Source organism: Miniopterus schreibersii (genome assembly GCF_964146895.1).
Source record: "Miniopterus schreibersii genome assembly, chromosome: 4".
NCBI classification, from domain to species: Eukaryota; Metazoa; Chordata; class Mammalia; order Chiroptera; family Miniopteridae; genus Miniopterus; species Miniopterus schreibersii.
In genome coordinates, this window is record NC_138105.1 from 47,984,911 (window position 1) to 48,000,233 (window position 15,323).

Below are 15,323 nucleotides of genomic sequence, written 5' to 3' on the forward strand. Positions count from 1 at the left end.
CTGGTGGAGCAGAGGAATGAAGATGAACCCAGCATGAGAAATGAAATTACATGCATTATTACTCTGAGTTACAGGATGATTGCAGAAAATTCTCAAGGTGGACATTTCAGCCTATGAGGAGATACACCGAGACTGTATGTTTCAATCAGAAAGTCAAATGGGAAACTACTGAACTCTTTGTGAAACCACAGGCTTGAGGTCAATATTTAAATTATGCTTCATTGATGAGCAATTCCTTAAGGAATTGGAGTCCTACACACAGAGATTTGCCTGAAGAATAGTGTTCTTCACAAGGAAAAGATTGCATTAACCTGGCCTGGCTGGCATGGCTCAGAGGTTGAGCATCAACCTGTGATCCGGGAGATTGAGGTTCTTCTATTCCAGGTCAGGGCACATGCCCCAGGTTGCGGGCTCAATCACCAGTAGGGGGCGTGCAGGAGGCAGCTGATCAATGACTCCCATCATTGATGTTTCTATCTCTCTCTCCCTCTCCCTTCCTCTCTCTGAAATCAATAAAAACATATTTTAAGAAAAGATTATATTAGCCTGAACTGAGATATAACTTTTGGATTAGTGAGAGAAAAGGGCATAGGTACCTAATCAGCCAGATCAAGGAAGTGGACCTTTGACATCAAAGGAAGTGAATTGTCATGGCCTGGTTTTCTCAACCTCATTTGAAGTGGAGATTTTGGGCTTGGTATCTGAAAGTAAGGTGTCTATAAAAAGCATTATTTCTTAAACTTTAGAACAGAATCATGGAAATAATTATTTTTATTAACCTTAATTATTGGCTTGCAATAATATTTCCTTGGATGCCATCAACATTACAAGATGAGACATCAGAAGAATCAGCCCTTCATACCTCACCTTTCATTAATGAATCAACAGAGTGGATCTTCAACAATAAAATATCCATCCTGGAGTCCCAAGAAGCTCTGTTTTAATGACACACTGAAAAGCAATTTTCTTAAAACTATGTCTGTGGTCTAAATGGGTGTAGAGAGCACAATCTGCACAATGAAATTGGTTTGACCTGACAAGACGCTTGGCGAAGCACACTGTTCCAGTTGGAATGTTTAGGTACAGTTCATTTATGAGACACCAGATAAATTTGTCTGCTCTGCCTTCTTCTCCACATGATACACACTATAGAACCTTCCACAGGACTCCTTGATGAACCCAATAAATTGGTAGCAGCTCCCTTTAGACAGAGTGACTATGCGTGTGGGAAATTCGTGCGATTCCGCTCTTAAACTGAACTCATGGAAGTCCTCCAGAAGCTGAGAACAATTGAGTAGAAACAGCCCAGCCACCGCTGTTAGATCTTCAGGGCATAGCAGACAATGATTTGATTTTTACCTTGAGCTTCGGTTAGCTTTAACTGGAGTCCCTCCCCCCCTTTTTTTAAAAGAGATTAATCAAAGTATACAGATCCTCCCTTATTCTCATTTTAGTGTACTCCTTGTGCAGCCAGGAATCTATAAACATTCCACATTCCTCTAAGTAAATAAATGCTTGTAAACTTTGAAAGGCGGCAAAGCATAGTGGGAACAGCAAAATAGGCTATAGAGTTAGAAACACCATTATACCCCAACTCTGCCGCTCACTGGTGGGCTGAATTTGAAATTGTACTTAACTACCTATATCTCAGTTTCCTCACTTGTAAAATGAGAATAGTCATCTACTTCTTTGGGTTACGGTGAAGTGCATTCAATGCTGTAATGCTTGAAAGCACTTAGTACACAATACTGAGCACATATTAAATGTAAAGTAATTGGTGATTGTTATGGACCATTGACTTGATCCATTTCAGTATGCTAGTAGGTCACGTTTGTGTGTGTTTTCTTTTTGATTTGGTAGAACCAGTGTTTTTAATTTTTCTCAAATTATAATGACCTTACATTGTAGATGAAATAGGCATGAAAGTCATTTCTTAGTCTATGTCATAGTAGAGAAACACTGATGTCATTATTCAAATCTGTTTATTCAGTGCCACTGAAGCCGGTTGTGTCACACAAGGTCTCTGCAAGGCTGGAGATAATGACGTTCTGTGTATCTCCTCGGGTTAGGTAACATACTTTTTATTTCCGCCTGCCAGCTGCGGGTCCAGATGTACAGCAGTTTGGTAGTGTTATGAAAGAAAGAAACATTGCTATCTTCAAAGAAGAAATCTGGTTAGAAGATAAAACAAAATCACTTAAAATGGCTTGAAAACAATGACAGAAGTCAACAAATCCAAAATACTGTGTTACCAGAGAATCAAAAGGAGACAAGGAGCTCTGAGTTAGAGACATTCCTGGAAAGAGTGGTTTGAGTTGAATTTGGAACAGGGGGTAAAAATGGACTTTTGGAAATTTTGCCTACATGCTCTAAATAATTCAAAGTTGTAAATAAGAAATATCTTTATTGTAGCCTTATACTATGAGAATAAAATGATTCTAGAATGGATGATCATAAACATTTATTGAACACCTTTGAGTTGAGACCATAACGCTAAGGACATTCATTCATCACAAGTCTGGTAAGAAAAGTAAATCACTTATAATAAATATGGTTAAGTGGAACTAAAACAGTTTTCACAAAAAGAAATGCTTACAAATATGCTTTCTGAAATAAACATTTATAAATCTCAGCATCATTTTATAGAAATATTTCTATCATGGCACTCAATATTTTGAGAAATTTCTTTAACTTTCTTTAGTAAACAAACTTAGAAGCTCAGCTTTATGATAAAGTAGCAAATAAGTATAAGTTTAATTCAAATGCTATGGTAATTGGCATGTAAACACTCTTCAATCTTATTTCTTAACTCTCTTAGCAAGTATAATGGTAAATCTAAAACTTTATTTTCTCAAAGCACTGGTACAGGAACATTTTTACCGTAACATATCTCAGTAAGTTTTTCTTGTTCACTGTTAGTTGAAACTGCTGACCTTTGGTTCAAATAGAATTTTGATCAAAAATGAATGAAACATGGTTGGAGCTTATTTTAAAAAAGTTTTATAACATATACACAGTTGGGCAAAAGTAAGTTTCCAGTTGTTTGTATGCAAAATAATGCAATAAGTAATAAATAATAATACAAGAATAAACTGTTTCTCATACTTACAACTGTAAACCTACCTTTACCTCACCCTATACACATAAGTGTATAAATAAAGCTGCATGCATTCATATATATCATCTATCCATCACCTACCTACTTACCTACCTTCCTATCCTCTATCTCCTCTCCACCCCTTTTTTCCTCCGGTACCTCACCACAAATTTCCCCTTCTCTTCCTCTTCCTTTGAGCTTTCCTCACCACTTCCTCATCTCCCAAATTTATTTTCCTTCTTTTGTTTGTTTGATTATTTATCCTTCTCATTCTTTGAGGGTTTTCTGCTCTTAATTATAATACTGTAAAGAAACGATGCAAATATTACCCAACCTTTTATTATCTAGAGCCTCTTCTGGACTTGTGTTCCATAGAAATCTTTTGGCATTTTTAGTAAAGAAACATAATTAGTATATCAAAATTTCCCAAGATAAGAAATTCCTCTCAACATAAAGGATTTTGACAAAGGATAAGGGCCTACTTGCTTTGGTAAGCAGCAGGAGAGGCAGGCAACCTGGAAAGAACTGTCTCTCATTCTTAAAAGGTTTTCTACAGCTTGTTTCTGAGACCTGCTGGGTTTACAAATTGGTTCGTGGAATCAGAGTATAATCTTAGGACTCCTAGAACAAAGACAATCAGATGTCAGACCTCCTGGACAGTCTTACATCAGTAGGTAAAATCCAAACTCCCCATAGATTGACGTCAATTGGAAAGTTATATACATTATATTCTTTTTTTTTTTTTAATGGGGGCAAACGTTCCAAGTCATTATTTAATAACATGCTCCCTAGTAAAATGACTACAGTTTTTAAACACATTATGTACTGTACATAATTGTATGTGCTATACTTATATACAACTGGCAGCATAGTAGGTTTGTTTTACCACAAACACATGAGTCATGTGTTGTGCCAAGAAGTCACTAAGGAATAGGAATTTTTAGCTCCATTACATTCCTAAGGGACTTACTGTCATATATATGGTCTGTTGTTGACTGAAACATCATTATTTGTCACATGACTGTAGTAAAAATTAAATCTTTCAAATCAATAAAATAAAAGATGTTTCAATAAGCCAATGGAGAAGAAACAGAGTTATTAACAACACATTCAAGATACTAGTTCATTGAGATAGAGTGGGAAAGGAAGGAGTGCTATTTCTTAAGCTAGGTGGAGATACTTAGGTATTCATTTTATCATTATTCCCGCTTTATACACTCTTCTGTAAAGAATATGTGTTTCTTGGTACATTTTTTAAAAATGGAGATTGTAATAAATACCTACTTCATAGGGTTACTATGAGGATAAGCAAGTATTTTATTTATTTATTTATTATTTATTTATTTATTTATTTTGAGTTACATATAGAATTTTTAAATTTTTTTTTCAGGCCACATCCCCAGTTTCTTTCTTTTTTTTTTTTTTAAAATCTTTATTGTTGAGACCATTAGAGATGTTCCCCTTTTAACCTCACTGATCCCCTCCACCCACATCCATTTCACTCCCAGGCCCTGCCCACACCAATGTCTGCGTCCATGGACCATGTTGAAAATTCATAAAAGTAAGAAATCTTAGCCGACTGGGCCTTAAAATTTATATTGACTCCAGTCATATTCTCTAACATTTCCTCTTTTTACCTCGATCTTTTAATTATATCATGTTAAAACCATTTACTTTTGCTTGTAATTGTTTCATTGCTGACCATAGCAAAAGAACACATTCATAACTTTAAAAACATTTCAAATCCCATCTCATATGTGAAGCTTTCTCCAATTCCCCAATGTAGATAAAGTTAATAATTTCCTTCCCACTCCTTCTGTACCACCCAATTCATTCCTTATTCTAGAAACTATTATTTGTAATATAATTATTGGTTTATGTGCATGTTTCCCCCATTGAAACCAACTATTTGAATCTGGAACAGTGCCAGAGACATGGTAGTTGGTCCAAACCAGAGTAATTATCACATTCAAATATTGGGAACCTCTCAAATACATATAAAGATACTGAATGTTGTTTTTACCCTATTTTTCTAAGGCTCTGATCTCTCTAGGCCACCCAGGAGAAGCAGTCTAATTTCCAACAGAGACAAAAGTGACATTGACACTAAAGTCACTAGATACACTACGCTGTCAGTAGCTATAACAGGTTGACAACTACGGTGCCAGGTTTAATACATTTAGGCTGTAGTGTTAAGCTGACTTCATGAATGCTTTCTGAGAAAGCTGTACAAATCTGGGACTGCTGCTCACACTGTTTGCAGAACCACAAGGACTAGATTGGACTTTGCTTTCCTCAATGGAGCAGAGTGCAGCCATGGCATAGCGCTCGTTTCCTAGTTTATATTTTTGTTGCGTAAACTGGGGACTAAATAGGATGGAGAACTTCAGAATCCAGTGTAGTTGACAAGTGTGGCATGGGGGTTAAATGTTCCCTAATTTCTGGATTAAATAATTAATCAATAAGTTATTACTGTCCCTTACTGTATGCCAAGTTATATAATAGATGCTGAATAATACTGAATATCTTTTCTTTTTCTCCTTTCCTTTAACTTTCACATTTTTTTTTCTTTTTTAGTAGGTTCTTCCACATTCCTCCTGGGTCTTGCCTCAGCTCAATTCCTCCTCTTTAGCTGACTATAATAAAATAATCATTTTAATTTATACTCATTTTTCATTCAATAAAAATTAACTCGTAATCAAACTGACATACTGGGAAGTCATTGTTTTCCTTAGAACTTTGAAAATGCATAATTACATGGGCATGTTAGGCTCTCATGTGTGTAAATATTTGACAATTACTTCGTTCACAAGCCAATTTCTCTTCTCAGCATGAGACTCTTTACGGTGCTCTCTTATGCCATTCCTTCCAAATTTTATCACCAAACTCATTATTGAGCACAGTTGCTCTATCTCATATGTAGTGGGTCTCAATACATACGTGGATGAATATCTTCAAAATTGATTCTTATTGTCTGAGTATAAGTAAAAGTAGAGGGGTGTAGGTGCATGTTTATAAATGTCCTGACAGAAATTTCCTTGGAGGCAGGGAGAGCTAAATAAGACTTAGGCACCTTTGACATCAGAACTAAATCTTGAAAGGTAATCAAAGCTTGGTAATATAAGTTTTCCAGAAGAGTCATGCTGAAAAGAAAGGAGAAATCCTGCATCTGTAGGCTTCTTGAGTGTGGGAAACTCTTGAAATTAGAGCTGTTTAGGATTCTAAGTTGCCCATAAGAATGACTGATATAAAATACCTCAAAAAGGTGACCCATTGGAATAAACACTGCTATATCCAGGATGCATTCATGATAGGATATAGGATATTTGAGACTGAAGATAACCTGGGTAGGGAGCTGCTTTCTGACCTATGTGTCTCTTTGCACACATAAGTTGCACACAAGAGTTGTGGTTTATGGCCAGTTAAGTTGAATATTTTCAAACCAGACTGACTCTGGACTCCCTTTCTCTGCTCTGAAATCTTTTGGCTTGGATTTGGTCTTACTCTAATAGCTAGCCCATTTCTCCTTTCTTTTCTATTTGATGTCTTCTTTTAGTTTATGGTAGATTTTTGCAAAAATAGCTACCATGATTTACTGTATCTATACCCTTTGCTAGTGCCTTCCTGCACTGACTCTGGGCTTGCCCATGTGACTGACTTACTGATGGAATGTTAGCGAACTTGAAGGGAGCACATGTTTAAAGTGCACATTGGGGCTTTAGTGAATTTCTTTAAATTGTTGTTGTTTTGAGTGACTACATTTGGGGTGTTTTTGTGGGTTTTTTTGCAGCAAAAGCTAACTGATAGAGAAAGTGACACCAAGACTTGGGGTGTTTCCATAACAACAAAACAAAACAAAACATGTGACAGCAGCTTTGAAACCATGCAGTGGGCAGCAGCTATAAGACATTTGGTGAAGTCTGGAAATTGGCAAGTTAACTGGTAGTGGATGATGGAAGATTGTGACATGTGCTATGTAATATGAGACAATTTATAAATCTATTGCAGTAATTTGGAAGATAAAAAATGTAGACTTTGGTAAAATAATTTTTGAAAAACTGTTTAAAGTACCATTTTCTTCTTTTAGTTGTTTATGAGCTGTTATAGGAAAAGAGAAATGCGCTAAAGAAAGTACTGATCAATTTGCAAGAAGAATTTATATAGAATATGGAGGAGCCAGGATATGCTGGATTAACTGTTTCTCACTTACAATCTCTCCAGCTAGTAAAAGAGTCTCTCAATGAATTAAAACCTGTGGGTGTTTTTAAAATTCAGGGTTCTTACAGCAAAACATGGACTCTGTGTCAAGATCAAATCAAGGATTTGGCTGTAAGACCCTTTGCTAGGACTTAGGAAAAAATTAAGGTGATGTCTAGTAGACTCTCTCAGTAAGAGAAAAAGGCTTGCGGACTCTAAATAGCATTGCCTCACAGCAGTTTAACAAGCTGCCCAAAGTAATCTTGAAAATAATTGTGTGTATGACCTTTGGTAAGAGATGGATAGAAAGCTCACATATTTTTGGAGGGAGTTGTATCCGCAAAAGGGCTGCTAACTTAGACTAAAAGAAACTGAGTCACTTCAAATTAAAAAACCTCTGAACTCCCAAATTTCTCCTGGAATCAGACTTAGAAAGCTACTTAGTTATCCACGTGGGCCAACTTTTTATTTTTGTTATGGAAAAAAGGAGGATGTCTTAGAACAGGGGTGGGGAATGTCAGGCCCACAGGCAGTATAAGGCCTGCAAAATCATTTGGTCTGGCCCTGCCAAGGCAACCACAGGTGGGACTCAAAAGTCAATAAATCTAGGAGCTTTTTTCATAGCTAGTTTTTAAGTTGATAATTTTGTATGACCCACAAATGATGTTATAAATATCCAAATGGCCCTTGGCAGAAAAAAGGTTCCCCACTCCTGGTTAGAAGGAGGAACCAAAAGCCCTGAGGGCAGACCTAAGAATCTGAGAGAAGGGAGTACATGCAAAATAGCTGCTAAATTTCCTGCTCTACTATCTGTGCCTCTTGGCAGTGTCTTCACACATAGCCTTGGGGCTTGTCCTGTAACTTACTTTAGTGCTTAGGACATTAGCAAACTTCACTTAAGTAGAGGCTGAAAAGTGCTTGTTCATTGCAGCTTGTCTTTTTCCTGATCTTGGATTTCAGCTTCCTCTTTGTAAGGAAGCTGTGATGCTAGAGTGACACCTGGGGAGGCTAAGGGAGGCCTCAACCTGATCCAGGTTCCTGTCACGGAACAAGAAGGAATTCAAGAGGGTGACAGTAAGATTTAGCAAAGCACATTAAATTTACTAAAGCCATAGGATGCGCTTGAGAAATAAGAGTGGGTGACTTTGGAGGAGACTCCCTGTTGGGGTCTGGGTGAAGGTTTTTATTAAACATCGGCAAGGAGGGGGTTTAAGGTGGGGACAGGGTGGTCCTCGGCTTCTGACACTGATAGGGTGACTGGTTTGTCCTTGGTTTGTCCTTGTCTCTCCTCTCTAGATAGTGATTTCTTTTTGGTTCTCTTAATTATGGGAAATTGGGGGAGAGGAAGAGGAGGAACATGTAGTAAGTGAAGGTCAGTCTGTGATGTTCCAGCCAAAATGAAGGAGAGGGGTAGAGCTTGAGGCTTTTGTTCCCTGTTCTAACTTTCCTGCCTCAGTTGTGGCCAGCCTGTTTGATGGGTGGAGCTTGGCCCAGTGCTCCTGTCACCCTCCAATCCTCAGCCAACCAGTGAGTATCTGAGTGGAGCTCTACTGCAACACTGAGACATAAAGTCAGCCACCCTGTAACGGAATGAATATGCTACATTACTTATACTACTCCGACTAACCATAGAATAGAACTAAAATAAGAATGTATTAACAATGCAACCCATATTGATCTTAGTAAATGTTAAATCCAACTTGTTACTTTAATTTGATTTTACCTCTAAAAACTAGAGCTTGCATGGTAGATTTTTTTTAGTATACTTTATAGGAATCTGCCACTTCAGTTCCTGTGTGAACCTAAGGAGGAGCCTGACCTCAAGGTCCCCTGGAATTCAGCTGTCAAAAAACCCAGATGGGCCTTGGAAGGTGTGGCTCAGTTGGTTGGGCATTATCCTGTGCACCAAAAAGTTGCTGGTTCGATTCTTGGTCAGGGCACATGCCTGGGTTGCAGGCTCAATCCCTAGTAGGGGGCGTGCAGGAGGCAGCCAATTGATAGTATGCTCTCACATCTGTTTCTCTCTTCCTCTCCCTTCCTCTCTCTCTAAAAATCAATAAAAATATTAAAAAAACAAGCAAACAATAAAAAAATCCCTGATGGCCAACTCAAGAATGATAACCATAAAGATCCATATGAAGGCCTACGGGAAAACATCCTACACATCCTGCATGAAATTTTATGCTAACTGACAAAATATCTTTCTTGATTAAATAACATAATGAACAATACTTCTCCCCAGGTCAGGAGACAGGGCTTATGCCTTATAACAAAGGCCCAGTTAGTCATGCCTGCCATAAATCACTAACAGCCTTTTTTTGAGCATATTACAGGAACCAGCTGTTCTGGATCCTGCCTGGGACTGGGGCAGCTTGACCTCAAGCCTTGGTTGACATTAAAGATCTATATCAAGACCAGCAAAAACACTGCCTGCATGTCCACAGTCCCCCTCACCCTGATTTCTTTGTTTGCTTTCCTTCTCTTTCCTGATAAAAACCTCTTCCTGCACTGAGAAGTGAAGATGGGCTTTGGGACAAGAATCCTCCATCTTCTCAGGTAGCTGGCATTTGAATAAACCACTTTTCTTCTCTCCAGCACCTGTCTCCCCAGTTTGGCTTTAATTTTTGGCAGGCAGCCAGACCTAGGTTCAGTTTCAACCTTCATAACTAAGACACTTCTGAAGAGGTTAGCTGGAACCAACCAGGCAATCCACAGAATTGTGAACTACTAAACGGTTATTGTTTGAACCACTAAATTTTATGGTGGCTTGTTATACAGAATAAGCTAAGCGATGCACACCTTGCCTAAAGCATTTATTATAATATATTTCAATAATATGCTTAGAGGTTTGTATCTATTACTATTTTATCATCACCGTGTTGAAATAGATCATTTCATAGTCACCTCCTTATCCCTAGCATGTGGTATTGTGTCTCAAATGATTAAGAAGGGGAATGTGATTACTCCTGGAAAATATAAAACTGATTATTTCCCATCCCTAGATAAAATTCTAAGCTCTTTGAGCATATATAGGAGGTAGCCAATAAATATTTTTTTAATGCAAGTTAGGCGTCATGCTTCTTTATTTGACAGGTTAATAATTCTCCTTCATCTCTCTTTCTCAGCTCAAACTTATTGAATTTATGTATTAATTCATGAAAATTTTATTAACACCTAATATATGTCTGGCATTTGATGTGCTAACATTCTAACAAGGAAAATAGGATTTAAAACAAATTGTGAATACAAATACAAAAATAGATATTACCAGTGCAACAATGAACATATATACTGAGTACACTAACCAGCACAAGGGAGCACATCTTACCTAGGTGGGAGCACAAGGAAACACTTCAGTAGTGCTCAGTGTTGTACTGTGAAGCTGTAATTAAGGGGAAGAAAAGGCTAGAGGAGAAGTGGTCCTGGCAAAAGCAGCAGCATGAATGGATTCAGAGTGAGAGGAAACTACAAGATACATGGGGGTAGAAGGTATTTTGTCGACAGAGAGGGGAGTCAAGTGCAACACATGCCTACAGAGATGAGGCAAGGACAGGTTACGGCCAACTCTGCTCCTGACACAAGGGGCTTGGGAATGCTCCAACAGGGACTTACTTGGAGGGTAGCAAGTAGAGATGAGACATGATAAAATGTTTGTGCTGGACCAAATTGGTCCAAAGTAGTAAAATATGACTGTGGTCATATTGTTTTCCTTCCATCCAGATGTAAATGCTAGAATATATGGAAAGAGTATTATGTTGTTGTTTTTTTTGCCTCTTCTGAATAAGAAACAAAGACTAAATCTTTTTATGCATGCACATCACTTCAGCATTTTTCTCTTTGAATCTAAGTTCCTTGGGAGAAGGAAAAGTAGTTTTGTTGATGAATTACCCTTGTCAATTGCTTAATACCATGATATGCACCCAACGACTTCTCAATTTAAATTAGTTGATGTTCATGAAGTAATGTTCAGTAAATGTATATTTTAGATGCAACATGTTTTTCTCCTTACTTTCCAGGCATGGGGGAGGAGGAGGGTGTTTAGATCGCACAGATTTTTAGAAGTTCAGTTGTGACAGAAAATTCTTTCTCAGTTTTAAATTGCATTTAAAGGGTACCTAATCCATAACTCTCTTAAAGGTTATTTCCAAAACTCACACTCGAGGGAATTTATTATGCCTTGTGCTTGTTTAAACATGGTCTTCACTGTCTTCCATTTCACATTTCTTTTTGTCCTGAAAAATTCAATCTTCAATGAGCTGAGTTTAATAAATCAATTGTTTAGTAAAACTGAGATGTTGGATGAGATAGTGGAAAGTCTCTGTTGCTGCAGCCAGATAAAGAGAGCACTTGCCTTCTCACATGTGACTAAGGACCATACTTCACATGAAGAGAATGGGCTGCAAACTTTATCTCTGTGAATGTGAATCCCTAGTCATGAATAATGTTTTTGTACAGATATCCCTGCTAAACAGACTCTCCCATGTCGCTTTTCTTTTATTGGGAAAGCTTTTTATTTTCTCCTTCAATTTAATAAAGCCAAGTTCACATGTGCAGAATCACATTGTCTGATGCAGTTTTATACATGCCAGATAACAGAGCACAAAAGTGGCATATTTCAGGTAAAATGTCACCAACTTGGGTTCACCTTTATACTTATGACCTGTCCATATATCTACCTCCAATATTCAGGAATCTAAGAGGGGAAAATATAGAGAAATTTTCAGGTAACCAGGAAGAAAATATTTGCAGGACCAGAGATGGAACCTGTTAGCAGAAGGGTGAAGCCCTGGTGAGATAAAAACAATAGAGGCTACAGACTATGGGTCAGATGTACTGGGACTGAATCTCAGAAGTAGGCTGAAGGAAATGTAATTTTTCCTGATTTAGTCAGACATCAGGGCAAAATAAACAGATAATGTTTTTACATCATGTGACAGCTAATAGACAACTATACTAATAATAATGCTAGAATACATAGGTGAAGAAACACATTCATTTAGTCAATTCTTTTGATAGTGTTCAGACCCTCTTTATCTTTACTGATTGCTTTTTACATAGTTCTGCCAATTTTTGACAAGGCCATTATACTCTACAAGCATTAATATAGATTTGCCAATTTTTTCTTTAATTTCTGTCAGTTTTAGTTTCATGAACTTTAAATTTCTCTTATTAGCTATGTACCCACTTATAATTATGTCTTTGTTATACATGAACTCATTCATTATTATGAATATTTTTACCTCTGATAATAATCTTTTTCTTAATACTTTTCACTTTAACTGATTTGAATGTACACCCAGACCTCCCTAAGCTTGCTGTTCGTATGGTATAACTTTTCCCATCCACTTATTCTAATATGTCTATGTCTTTGCACAGAGCAACTATGTGCTAAAGACAAAAAATAATGTCTTCTTTTACATGAAAATAGCTTTTTTTCATTCTTCATTTTTGAAGGCTATTTTCACAAGAGTATAGATTTCTGGGGTGATTACTTTTCTTCCATCACTTTAAAGATGGTTATCCACTCTTTTGGTCTCCATTGTTTTTCACAAAATTCTGCAGTTATTTGGATAATTGTTTCTGTATATTTAACATGTGAATTTTCTCTGATGGCTTTCAAGATTTTCTCTTTGTCACTGCTTTTCAAAAGTTTATCATGTAACTAGGCATGGTATTCTTTGAATGTATTCTGTTTGACATTTACTGAAATTTTCAGGTATGTAAATTCATATCACTAACCCCAGCAATTTACAGGTTGGAGTATAAATTACATAGGTACCCGCTGTATGAAGAGCAATTGGAAAGAATGGAAATTGAAAAAATCTATAGATGAGAATTGGGGAGACTGGGAAGAAAGTGATAAATTAGGTGGCTGATTTCAAACAATTAGTACTATTACATAAAAGAGGAATTAAACTTCTCTGAAGTGCCAGTGGGTAGAATTAAAGTACAAAATATAAAAGAGGAGGTATTTTAACTTTGAAAAGAGAATTTCTCAGACATCAAAACTCTTTGAAAAGATAGAGGAGGCATCCTAAATTGAAGTGAGTTCCTTGTCACTAGGAGGGTAATAAAAAGACATCGTTTTTCAGTGAGGATGTTGTAGGGAGAATTCAAATATCAGATGCATGGTGGGATCAAGTGCATTTTTGATCTTTTCCAAACCTTAGTATATTCTTATAATATTTAGGTTTTGAACCATGTGGATAATCAGAAAAGGGTTTGAGAAATAGAAAGAAAATGATTGTCAGGAATTATACAAAGGCAGTCTCTGGAACAAATAGTTGAAAAAATTTAAGTATTTTTATGTTCTCATTTGTTATGAACCAAATGTATTATTTGTATTCCCTATGCTCCTGCATTTACTGAGTAATGTAAAAATCTTGCCAAATACATTTTGCATAAAATGAAGACTCTGAAATGTAGAAAGATATTTTTGACTTATGCAGTCCACCTGATGTCCTCTAGTAGGAAACACAGCCAGGCTCTGGGCCTGCAGAGCCTGACTGGGACGAGGCCCCCAGGTCCTGTCTGTCCGTGCACAGCAGCGTGAGAACTTGGGAAACCTGGGGCTTTCTGTCGCCGTCACGCCTGCACCGATCAGCGTGCTTTCAGGAACAAGTGGCAGGATCCAACCTAACAATAAAGATACAGAAGTCTTCCCTGTGGATGCCCGAAACCACAGACAGCCCAGAGCCCTATATATACTATGTTTTTTCCTATACATACATGCCTATGATAAAGTTTAATTTATAATTAGGCACTTACTATGTATTTACTATGTTTCACATCAAGAAGCCCAGACTACAGCAGTTACAGGAGAGGAAGTTTCCGCGGCTAATGCTGTCAGGTAGCCAGGTTGAATTGTCTGTGATTCTCTTGGGCTTTCCTTTCATAGCTACAGCCTGGCTGACCAACCCAAACAAACATGCGAGCTGGCTGAAGCAGCTGCGTGGATATTAGATATTGTTCTCACATCATAATGTCTGAGTGCAAAAAAGAGCATAAATACCTGCCTTGTGTTACTTGTTAAGACAGAGTAAAACTTTCCTAGAAGCCCCACAGCAGATTTATGCACCAACTGACAACTCATTGGACTTTACCCTGGGACACTGGCTTGTTTCTTTTCAATGCAGCACCATCGCCTTGGGCAGGACACGGACTAATAAAGCTTTGCAGCCTCCAGGGAGGGCAGAGGCCACATGCGTCCACTTCAGATATGGCTAGGGAAGAAAGGGGACAAAGACCAAACCGCTAGGGGTTAGAGCTTAAGGCCACAAAGCAACGGATAGACTTCCTCCCGGAGAGGGGGATCAGAGTCTACGCAGGCACGGTCATTTCTGCTGGATCCTGACGTACGCATTCCTATAATCCACTGCACCGTGCAAAATCCTGCAATAAAAGCTCATGGCTTATGGGGAAAACGGGGTTAGGGCACCACACTCAAAAACTTTGCCAGTGACATATAAAAATAAAAAGATAAGAACCTGATAAAAATGGCAACCCAGTTTTACACATAAGGCATCCATAAATGCTGTAGTAAACGCAGCACCTCACTTTGGAGACGGCCCAAAGCGTGCTTGTATAGTGGGCCTTGGAAGGGCTGCAGCTCGTGAGGTTTATTTAAGGGCAAAAATTATTACTAGTGAAGATCATGCTAAGTTTGGGGGTACACAGGAGGCTTTGGGGATTCTAGCAAATGTTGTATGTGTGGACGGACATAGCCACCTACAGGAGTGTGTTCACTTTGTGATAATTCATTGAGCTGTATCCTTACAATTGGTGTTGTCTTTTTATGGATGTTTTACTTCAATTAAAAAATTAATTTTAAAAAAAGAGAAGCTTTATCGCCTCAATTCTCCTTCTCCTACTTAAATGTACTCACACAAATGCAAATATCTTTGTTTTCTTTTGTCTCATACAGGAAGAAAGTAACTTTCACTGAGTGTATACTGTGTGTGTATATTTGGAAGCATGAGCTGGGTCTTGTATTCCTCTGGCTAAAAGTATTTGGATTCCGAACACAGAA